Raw genomic sequence first — 12,177 nt, 5'->3', positions numbered from 1 at the left:
AGGAGAAATTAAAAGACAAACGATAATGTCAATGTGTTGCCTATCTTTTTGTTGTTCAAATCATATCCAATTTTATGTGATCCCACTGGAAGTTTTCTTGGCAAAGATAATGAAGTGCTGTTCCATTTCTTTCTCCAATTCATTTTACACATGAGAAAACTGAGGCAAATGAGGTTAAGTGACTTGTCCAGGATCACACAGCTAATAAGTGTCTGAGACCAGATTGGAATTCAAGAAGATGAGTGTTCCTGATTCCAATCCCAAAGCTTTATGCACTATGCCATCTAGCCACCTTGCCTGTCTAGCAACCCTCATTTCATTTCCTTTCTAAGGGAAATTCAAACCACATGGTGGTACTACAGGATCAAAGGACTGCAGAATCCTGGGGGAAATTATAATTCACCAAATAGGGAGGCAAATTATAATTACTGTTCATGGACTATGAACACTTGATATTGTTAATGGACTACTATGAGTTCTTTTATGTGTTTTGCATATTTTGTGGATTGCAGTAAAATCTGTCCAATTCCTAATGTTTATATTATTATCTTGAATACTTGCATGGGATTGGGAGGCACTTTTTACTCATATCTGTGAATTCTTAGATAGGTTGTATTCAGAGATATTTCCAGAATAAAGGAGACAAAATGAGCTAAAAAAAATTATGGTTGGAGGGGATTGTCTGAACATTGGATTCTGTTCATATATGCCCAGAATTTGGGATACTGGACCACCAGTTACAATTATTTTTAGGTTCTGTTTTTTTTTTTTAATCTATCTCAGCTATTCTGATATCATCCGTAAGCAGGAAGTACTTTTAATTTCACCATTAAGATTCTTTGAGGTCAGGGACTGTATCCTTGGCTCTTCCTTAAGAGACATTAAATATGATGTCTTGCAAACCACAGTTGCTCAATAAATATCTTTTCAGTGTATAGATTAACAAATTTCCTAGAAATCTTTTGAAGAGTAAAAGCTTGGGGAGGAGGTTATAGAATGGAGATACAAATTGAAAAGGAGAAATGTTAGTAGTAAAGTAACCAAGAATGCAGTAAAATCTTCAATACACATGATTAGATGAGAAATTCCCACTCTGATCCCCAGAGTATTTCAAGTCTCCTAATGATCTTGAGGAAGGAGTAAACAGTACATTAATGGGAATACTAAATTAAAAGGTATTACAGACACCTATAAGGATGGATAAATTGTACTAATGGATTTTCTGGCTGAGGAAGACAGACATGAAAAGAAAATACTACTAAGACTGGAAAAAGTTTTAACTACTCCAGGAAGAGGCCATAGAAACAAGGTAATTAAAGAGAGGGAAATCGAAAAAGTAACACTTCTAAAAGAGACCAGAAGGGAGAGTGAATGACAAATCAGATCATACTTTATATGTCAGTATGAATTTAGGTGGCAAATACAGAAGCTATGGCTCGCAAAAAGAGATGCTTAGCTCTGAAAATCTCACAGCCAGGAAGTAGTAAGACAGCATCCATCAGAATGTAATAACCCTAAGTGCAATGCCTTCCCAATGCATTTTGGGTTTTGCTTTCTGGCTGTGATTATGCCATGAACTTGAAAGAACTTATATGTATGATAATATGAACGTTAGACTATCAGGTGATCTTTTGAATATTAAAATTTCTATAACTATGTTTTTCTAATCTCAAATTGCCCTGTCAATAAGTTATCTAATTCCTTCCATTGAAGGTAGACAATCTAACTTATGCTCTGCACCTGTTTCCTAATGTACAAATATATTTCAGGAAAAATTTACGAAGTGACTACATTTATTATGTGCAAGGTCCCATGTTAGGTAAAAATGGAATAATTCTTGTTCTCAAGAATCTTACATTTTATTTGGTGGGGTTTGACCTATAGATAAGTACCAAATAATTTTAGAAAATACAAAATAATTTTTACTATAAATAAGGTTTGAAAATTATAAACAAAGAGTTATATAATTACATAATACATATTTTTGTAATATTAAATTATGAATAAATATACTTTAGAGATACTTATGCTATTTGCTTCATTATATAAATATGAAATTTTATTTTATATTGATGTCAAAGTAGACAAACAAATAAAATAAAATAGTATAGAATTATATAAAAGGAGACAAGTTAGCAGTTGTTTTCTTTGGAGAAGATAGATGGTAAAAAAGTTTTGAAAAGCTTTGCATTCTAGGAGAGCCATAACTAGAAATTTATAGGACTGGAGAAAGAGGGAGAAGAAAGCAGAAGGAAGATAAGAAGCTTAACTGGAGTATAGCTGGGGGGCAGAAAGAGACATTTTTCTGGGATATTGTAATATTTCTAAAGGGTTTTTGAAAGAATGGCTTCTGCCAGAGAAGTGTAGTATAAGATATTCTAGAGGTTCATAGAGGTTCTATAAAAATGGAAACAGTGTGCAAGAGAATGTGAGCTCTGAAATGGTGTTTTAAGTGCCTTTTAAATTTTGATGCCCTAGGGCAAAATTCTAGTTATCTTACCTTAAATATTACTCTGTATAGGAGGTAAGGTTAAACAAAATAGTTCCTCACTTTAAGGAACTTTCATTTTCATGGAGGAAGATAGCACATATAAGTGAGAAAAAAAGGAGGGTAGGGTACCCACACTGGGTCAAGGTGATAGGTAAGGAGACAAAACTCAAGTGTGAGCAAGTTCATTTGAGAAATAGGGAATAAATGGTCTGGACGAATGAAGATGGAAGGTTAAATTCAGACATCAGTGAACAAATTTGGCCACAACACGGAATGAATGGAGGGAAATAATATGAAAGAAGCTGGAAAATAAATGGGAATCATATTTTGAAAGGCATTGAATACCAGGCTAAGAGGTTTGTATTTTATCCAAAAAGTAATAAAGAACCATTGGAACTTTTTAAATGGAATGCCATGGTCAAATTTATATTGTGGGAATATGAATTTAGAAACTTCATGATGATAAACTGGAGAGCTGAAATATTAGAACCAGAGAAAACATCTAATTAGGAGGTCATAATAATAGATTACAAATGTACAGAAGTGGTGATGAGGCAATGAATTAAGTAAATTCCTCTATGAGTGGACAGAATGGGGTGGATGCAAGATGTTGATTTAGCAAAGACATGATCTAAGAAGAGATGAGGGAGTCACCTTCCTGGAGTTGTCTCATTCTCCCTTGAAGACAATATAATACTGATGAGGTGACTTCTTGAGATCTCAACATCATATTGAAATTCTCTCCTCATACTCATTTAATCATGAGAGAAAAAAAAGAAAAAGATATAGAATGTACTTGTTATGCTCATAAAGCCATATGGAGATTTAGATCTTTAAGGTTTTAGAAATGGTTTCATTTACCAAGCCATGGAGCAGTCACAGGCTCCCTGTCAAATACACCCAAGAGCCTTGGCAGGACTCTGTGCCTGAGCTTCTGATGGGTAATCTTCTGTTACTGAGTTATATCCTGGGGATCTAAGATAAAATTTCTGTTTCAATTATCAGGGGTCTGAGACAGTTGTATACATGCAAGTGAATATGATCTTAAAACAACCATTCCAATTATTTTTTTTTTATTTCTAAGTTTTTCTCCTTTGTATGCTAGCTTTCCAATCTCAATCATCCATGTATTTATCTCTATAAATGAGGAAAATCATCTCTTTTGAGAAAAAAGATCTCCTGGAGCTGTTCACTGATTGGCATCACATTTCCATTAAGCCTAATTTTTATCAGGACATTAATATTGATCTCATCCAAAGCCTAAGGGTGTCAGTGATTCTAAGGCCCTTGGAGAGAAATCAGAGACTATGGTTCTTTTATTTTTTTTTTAAGTGAGCACTTTTCTCTGGTAGGAGATTTGCCTTAAGAGTCCAGTAGTTTTCCTTTAGCCCATTCCCTAGCCAAATACAGATCTTCAGTCAAATTGGCCGTGAAATATTTTAAAAATTAAAATAAATTATTTGGACATCAACTCATCACCTATGTATATGAGCAAATGACAGCATAATATTTCTCCCTATCATGATGTCTCCTTGGCCAAGTGTCCCTCCTAAATCGGGAGAAAGGATCCTTTTTGCTTGTCTTTGCTTCTTTAAGAAAATGTCCTTTGTTTCATTGCCAAGATCAAAAAGATTTCTGACAAAAAAGGGAAGCATTTAGGTCTGATTTATTGATTTAGCAATGTGTTTATATGTGAATAATAAGTTGGGGATGGCAGTCTGTGATTCACTGGCAGTATATATTTATAGAGAGACATAGAATCTTAAAATTGAAAGAGTCCTCAAAGATAATCTAGCTGATCACTTTAATGAAATCATAAATTTCATTTATGACATCTCTGAAATCTAGCATCTGCTTAAATATTTCCAGAGAGAGGAAGCTCATTACCTCAAAAGGTTACAGCAAAGACTAGTAACAAAGAACAGAATAGCAAAATATTCTACCAATGGATCATTTTTGAGATTTTGTAGACTCTGGTGGATATTTTTAAAATACATTTTTATTCATATGCTTTGTTTTTATATCATCAGAGTTCCCTTTTATCTTTTTTCTTTCTCCCTTCAAGAGAGCTATCCCATAAAACAACATTTAAAAAAAAATTAAAACTTTTTATTTTCAAAACATATTCATGGATAATTTTTCCACCTTGACCCTTGCAAAACCTTGTGTTCTAAATGTCCCATCTTCCTCCCACCCCCTCCCCTAGATGGAAAGTAATTGAATATATATTAAACATGTTAAAAATATTGTGCAATTCACCTTCATACTATATCCCTGCAGTATCTGGATCCATTAGAACTCTCCATAGCAAGTAATATGCTCAGTCATACAAGGGTGCTACTAAGACACATCCAGTAGATTAGATGATGGACTACCTGACAGCCCAAATGTGAGAATTGTTCTAGGGGCATACCAGGGAGATGGGCTTGGGGCCAAAGTTGTTGCTATTGTTGCTATTGAGTCATTTCATTGGTGTCCGACTCTTCATGACCCCATTTGGAGTTTTCTTGACAAAGATAATGGACTGTTTTGCCATTTCCTTTTCCAGCTCATTTTACAGATGAGGAAGCTGAGGCAAACAGGATCAAATGATTTGCCCAGATTTGAACTCAGGAGGATATTTTCCTGACTTCAGGCCCAGTACTTTATTCACTGTACCACCTAACTGCTTGAACCCATCTGAATTCACTACTGTTTCAAAAGGATGAAAAGGATCTTCATGGTGATCTGAGTAAAACACAGGACCAGAGCTTTTGCAGGCTGGGGATTCTTATGGATAGCCAACACCTTATTAAAGGCTTCAAGAAGACTCAAAAATATATTTTTCCAGTCAATAACAGAAAATCAATATTTTGTAGCTGCCATTTAGTTGCATAGACAAAGCAAAGAAAAAAGTAGAGGAATCATCTAGAGAACGTGACCTCTGTAAATAACTAGATAATTCAATTTTCCTGCCTCCCTCCCCACCCCCCCAAAAAAAAAGAAAAGAAAAAAAAGTCTATTTAAGGATTAATTTCCAAACTCTTTACTTCTACTTGCCAAATTTATCAAATAATTGTGCACTATAGGAAAGAAAAAAATGGAGGAAAGATATCGTAAACTTGACCTTCAGAACCATTTTATTTAGACTTTTTCCCTACCTCCCTCCACCTCCCAAAAGAAAAGAAAAAGACTAAGGATTAATTTTCAAACTATTTCAACTTGCAAAATTTACAAAATAATTGCTAACTGTCCACCAAACTTTGTATTGTCTTAAAAATGATTTTTTCTAAGATAAGAAACATACCCATAAACCTGCTAGATCATTATATGTTATACACATTAAACTATTACATTAAATTCCCAATCCCTATATTTATGCACACATGCATTTTTGATTTCCTTCACAAGCTAATTGTACAATAATTCAGAGTCTGATTCTTTTTGTACAGCAAAATAATGTTTTGGTCATGTATACTTATTGTGTATCTAAGTTATATTTTAATATATTTAACATCTACTGGTCATCCTGCCATCTAGGGGAGGGGGTGGGGGGGGTAAGAGGTGAAAAATTGGAACAAGAGGTTTGGCAATTGTTAATGCTGTAAAGTTACCCATGTATAAATCCTGTAAATAAAAGGCTATTAAATAAAAAAAATATATAATCTCTTTTATTCACATACACACAAACAATCAGGTACATATATATACCCCCATAGACACATACATATCATCAAGCTCAGAAAGCAAAAACAGTGGAGCATATGGTACCCACAGTTCTCCAACAAACAATCTCATCTTAACTAACCAATCTTATTTCTTCTATCTTCAATCAGGATGCTCTGTGCCTGTTTGGTCAGTCTCCTTCCTGTTCCTCTCATGACTCATACTAATCTAGTTATGAAGCTTCTAATCCAAGGAAGATGATAGCATTCATACACAATAATTATAATACAAAATAATACATGAAAAGGACATAAAAGAAATATAAAGTGTTGTGTAAGTGCCAAAAGAAGAAAGGAAAACTATTGATGGGTGTAGGGAGTAGGAAATAAGGTTTCCAGGGGAAGTAGCATTTAAAGGAAGTCAGGAAAGCTGGATTTTCATTACAGATGTGCTATTTACTATTTGTGTAACATGACAAGATATTTGAGTTCCCTAGCTTCTGGTTCTTGAAAATGAGGGGATTAAACAAGTTGTCCTCTAAGGTACTTTCAATTTTTAATAGTCTGATTTTGTGGAGTGGTAAAAAAAAAATCCTTAGGTATCTTTGTCTGGGGCAGGGAGGGCACAGTATGGAAAAAGGAGTGCATTCTAATTCAAATCAATCCAGCCTAATATTTATTGAGCTCCTACTTTCTACAAGGCATTAAACTAGATAATAGGGATGTAAAGACAAAAATAATTTTCTGTTCAAGATGCCTACTTTCTAATTAAATATCCTAAATAGCCCAGGTGGGAGATTGTTGGAGTGACATTGAATATAAATAAGTAATCTCATTTATCTGAGTTTAGATTGTAACAGTTCTTGAATGCCAGGCAAATAAATATGCTTTATTTGTTAGGCAATAGGGATTCATTTAAGGCACTGGCCTTTTACAACAATAAGATTGTAGTGAGGCTTTCTTTCTTATTCACTATAACACTTTTAATTTTACTTATTCACTATAACACTTATTCTTATTCACTATAACACTTTTAATTTTACTTATATTTCTCTTTATAGACATAAATATGTCTATTCATAGCTCAGGGCACCTAGGTGGCACAGTGGATATAACATCCCAAGTTCAGATTTAGCATCAGACACTTATTAGCTGTGTGACTCTGGAAAAGTCACTTAATGCTGTTTGTCTCAGTTTCTTCATTTGTAATATAAGCTGGAGAAGGAAATGGAAATTACTCTAGTATCTTTGCTAAGAAAACTTCAAAAGGGGTCATGAAGAGTTGCACATGACTGAAAAATGACTAGATGACAATAAAAGAGAGTGTATATAGTCTATAGCTCTATTTTTATGTGATATTTATACACATACATGTTACATCTTCTGTTAGCTTCTACAAGTAATTATAACTAAAAGATAAGATCTTAAGAAGCCCAAATGTAATCATTCTTTTAGAAACTAAATGGTGTAAGCATGGTGCTGGGAACACAGCAAGTGATCTGTCAATGTTTGTTGAACAAGTCAGAAGTACCATCATTTCTGTTGCCCTCATGCTCTTCAGATCTTATGTAGTTTTTTTTCTACTTTGAAAAGCCCGTTTTGTGTCTCTGTGTTTCCTCTTTCCAACTGAGCCCTCGCAGCAGCCCACATCACAATTAATTCTGAAATGAGATCAGACATGGGAGTTACTACTAGCTCTCAGTGGGACAAATCATCTCTTCACAGTGCTTGTAGATTGTAAGAAATAACATCAACGACGCAAGTCAGAGAAATCTTGGATATGTTTTAGGAACATGGGGCAACGTTGGCTAGGAAGCTCCTGGCTGTTATTTTCATGATGGAGAGATGTTCCTACACAGCACTTACCACCATCAGCTTTGCTCTGTTTTCAGGCACACCATCCCATCCCTGATTTATGAATGTTGCATCTATCAGAGCCTGGCCAATTGTCTTGGAAGGCACACAATCTGGCTTTGATAGTATGCATAGAAAATAGAAGAGAATTCTGACTAAAAGAAAAATTGAATTAAAAAACTCTACTGATCCAGAAAATAACAGTTGGTGGTTCTCTAATTAAGGACCAGGTTGCTTTAAAAAAATCTTTAAAAACGATTATAGTTAAAGGCAGAAAAGAAAGCTCCCTCTCACAGATGCCATTTAATTTAGAGAGAGCAGAAACCCTATTCTAAAAAGATAAGGACTCTCCATGATCAGGGTTCTAAAGAATTCTCTTGAGCCTCTGTTATTTTTTTTTATTGAACTTTATGGCAAAAGAGTTTCTCCTGAAGCTCTTTGATCTCCAAGATTACAGAACATGGACTTCACTGTGACCCTAACACTTCTCTTAGTTCAGCCTTGGTTTCAAAACTTGAACTCTTAAAAGAGATGCTGAGCTCTATCTTTTAAGAGGTTTGTTTATGGGACCCTGGGGAAAGCTCTTGGAGCTAAGTGTCCCTTCAGTATTGTACTATTCTACAGGGAAAAATAGTAGCAGTGACTACATAGTAAACCATCTAACCATGTGAAGCCCCAAGGCTCTCTACTCAGCCAAGCTAACAAACCACAGCTCTGCTACCTTGGTCTAAGGTTTATGGATAGTTTTCTTTTACTACTGTCTACCCTTTCCAAGTGTAATATACCACCATTTTAACATTCTCCTCTGCTTCATACTTTATCTTGTTTCCCAAACTGTACTATCCCCTTACAGGGATAAGAAATAAATCTGGAAAAATGAGGCCAAAATACATAATATCTAGCATATGACTTGGAGAGAGGTTTTGAGAAGTGTTTTGGGGAGTAACAAAGAAAAGAGGAGACAGACATAAAGTCAGAAAGAGAAGGAAGTACATATTTTAATATTAATTTTGAGAAAATAGTGCCTTTCGGTTTATAAATCAATTTCAATAAGGCTTTCCTGTGAGGGAAGGTCATTCTATGGCTTTGTGGACCATTTCTGAAATTAAATTTGTGCTAGAATTCCCAAAAGATTGTGGATTTTAAAATTAAAAAAGATATTAAGAATAATCTCTTTTAATCCTTCACTTTACAAATAAGGAAACTGAGGCTTAAAAGAGAGATGAATTGGCAAAGGTTACGCAGTTAACAAGGGAGGTTTGAACTCAAATCTTTTCTTTGTCTCCTGCAGATTTATGCTCTAAATGCCCAAGGAAACATTTCAAAAATTTATTACAAAATAAAATTCCAATGAAAAGAAAGCATTTTTCTCTGTCTGTAATTTGAGCTATTTAAGTGATATTTATGCCTATGTGATAATTGACAAACAGAAAACAATTCTAGTCTTAAAGAATGTAGTATCATGTAGGCATAGCCCAAAAAGCAGTTCAACTAAACAGTTACTAAATATCTACTATTGCAAGGCTCTGTGCTAGGTACTAAGAATAGTTCTAGGATAATGAATATACACAAGTAACTAGTAGACAGAAGTGAGATCTCCTTGACCATTTTCTCATCCTCACATTCTTTGCACTGGTGAGTTTTTCCCTCCCTTGATTTCTATGCCAATTCATACTCTAAATCCTTCTAATGGAAGATAATAAATGTGCACAAATATCTTACAAATGAGAGCAACAGTTGTGAAAAAGAAGTTAAGGTAATGTGTACTGAGAAACCAAGGACTTCAGAGATCACTTTCAAAGGGATGATGGGTCAGGAAGAGAGCATCATGGAAGTGTCACTCCAGTTGGAGCTTAAAAGGGGAGGACTTTAACAGATGGCGATTAAGGAATGATGGAATAGAATGAAAATGAGAGACATGGAATTGGCCAATTTGGCTGAATTCTTTTTCAATAAACAATAACTTTATCTCCTTCTCTCCACCTCTCCTTTAGCTTCTCTTCCTCTCTACCCCTAGTGGGGGAAAAAGACTCTATTGTCAAACAAAACAATTTCCCACAATGGTCACGTTCAAAATGAATGTCTCGTATATCTTGTCTCTATCAACTCTTTCATCATCTGTCTTTTGAAATTACAGCTGGTCATTTCATTGATCATAATTCTTAGTTTTTCAAAGTTTTTTGTCTTTACATTATTTCATTATTCTATAAACTGTTCTTCTGATTCTGCTCACTTCACTCAGCCTCAGTTCATAAAAGTCTTTCCCGGCTTCTCTAAAACCACCCTTTTCATCATTTCCTAAGGCACAACAGGATCCCATTACACTCCTATGCCTCATTTGCTCAGGCATTTCCCAACTGAGGAGTAGTCCCTTTGTTGTGATACAGAAGCCACCTGCCAGTGGTTGCTGAAGATTTAATTCAGACCTCTTTCTTCATGTGAGAAGATGATGATGATACAAGGAAACTGAGAGGCAGTTGTGTTGTCTGACCGCTCTCCTCTTACCTCTTGCCCCCAATTTATTTCATTTCTAGTTCACAATACCTGTCAACAAAGGTTGCCCTGTAACTGCTTCAGATGTTATGACACCCAGCTGTGGAAGCTCTTGGAGAACTGACCTGCCCCTTCACCTAGGCATGGTCCTTAACATCCCTTATTTTCTTATTCTTTGCAGTTTGACTTGAAATTTAAAGTTTGTGAACTGGAGTAATTTAAGACATGGCTAAAGTCTTAAAAGGGAAAGTTGGCACCAAATTATGGAAGATTTTGAATGCCAGCACCAGGAATTTCTCTTTTATTTAGTATATAGGGAAGAGCCATTGAATGATTTGGAGAAAAGGAATGATGAGATCAGAGTGGCACATTAGGAATATTACTTGCACAGGGGTGTGAAGGATGTATTGAAGAATACCTGTACCTGGAAGGTACAGAAATGCCTGTAAGGGATAGAAGAATTTGATAACAAGATAAAGTATGAAACAGAGGAGAATGTTGAAATACTGTAGAACTATTGGAGAAGATTGAAGATGTATAGATTAGAACAGCAAGACCTGTTAGGAAGCTATGACAATAGTCTAGGTGACAAAGGAAAGGAAGAAGGAAGAGGAACATGCATTTATGAAGTACCTGCTTTGTGCAAGATACTGTGCTAAGCATTTTACAAATATTTTATTTGATCTGTACAACAATCATGGAAGCTATGGGAGTGGATGAATTTACCAAAGAGATTTTAGAGCTATTAACAGGTAGACAAAGGAAATCAGCATTTCTAATATCTGCCAACTTTGGAATATTGGACATATACCTACTGTGGGTCTTCCTTATCTGTAAAATGAGAGTCACAAATAAGAAGCTGTCTAAGGTGTTTTGTAACTCTAAATCTATGCTATATTTGAGTGAAACATAAGGAATGGAAACAGGATGAGCCTGCAAAGAAGGCAGAGAAGAAAAAAAATAAAGGGATAATAGATATATGGGTGCCATGTAACCAACACTTAATATAGTCCCTAGCTCAGAGTAAGTGTTTGATAAATGTTTGTTATTTTTGTTGTTCTGGCAGAAGATGAAAAAGACATCAAGAGAAAAGAGTATCAAAAATAGTATCAAATGTTAAAGAGAGAGGTTTAGGGAGAAAAAAAAAGAGTACTGAATTAAGGAAGAAAGAAGTCATTATAACTTTGGAGGGGGCTTTCAGTAGAGTGATGGGTAAGGAAGTGATGTTGCAAAGGAATGAGGAGGAGATGAAGTCAGAGAATGTAGATTAGTTTTTTTTTTTTTTTTTTTTTTTAAAGCAGTAGTGCAGCATAAAGGAAATAGCTCCAAGAGTGGTGAGGTCAAGGCAAGTTTTTTTGTTTTTGTTTTTTTTTTAAGGTAGGGGATTTTTTAATATCTTCTTGGACTGAGAGGAAGGAAAGGAGACTAAAGATAAGAAATACACCTGCTTTCAAAAAAGGAGAGGCTTAATTAAGCAAATTTATGAAGGAATATAGGATTCTAGGAAATGGGATGGGGCATATAGAAAGTACTATTAACTTCAGTTAGGAGGAGGGCCATCTTTTCCTGAGATTGGATGGTACAGTTAAGATAATGAAGGTTTTAGAGGCTAAAGGGGAAGGGAATAAGCTTTCATATAATGTTTGCTCTGTGTACACTAGCCTGAGAGATAAGTATGCTATTATCCCGATTTTA

Source organism: Sarcophilus harrisii, chromosome 1, assembly GCF_902635505.1.
Source record: "Sarcophilus harrisii chromosome 1, mSarHar1.11, whole genome shotgun sequence".
NCBI lineage: Eukaryota > Metazoa > Chordata > Mammalia > Dasyuromorphia > Dasyuridae > Sarcophilus > Sarcophilus harrisii.
This window is presented reverse-complemented; position numbering follows the sequence as displayed.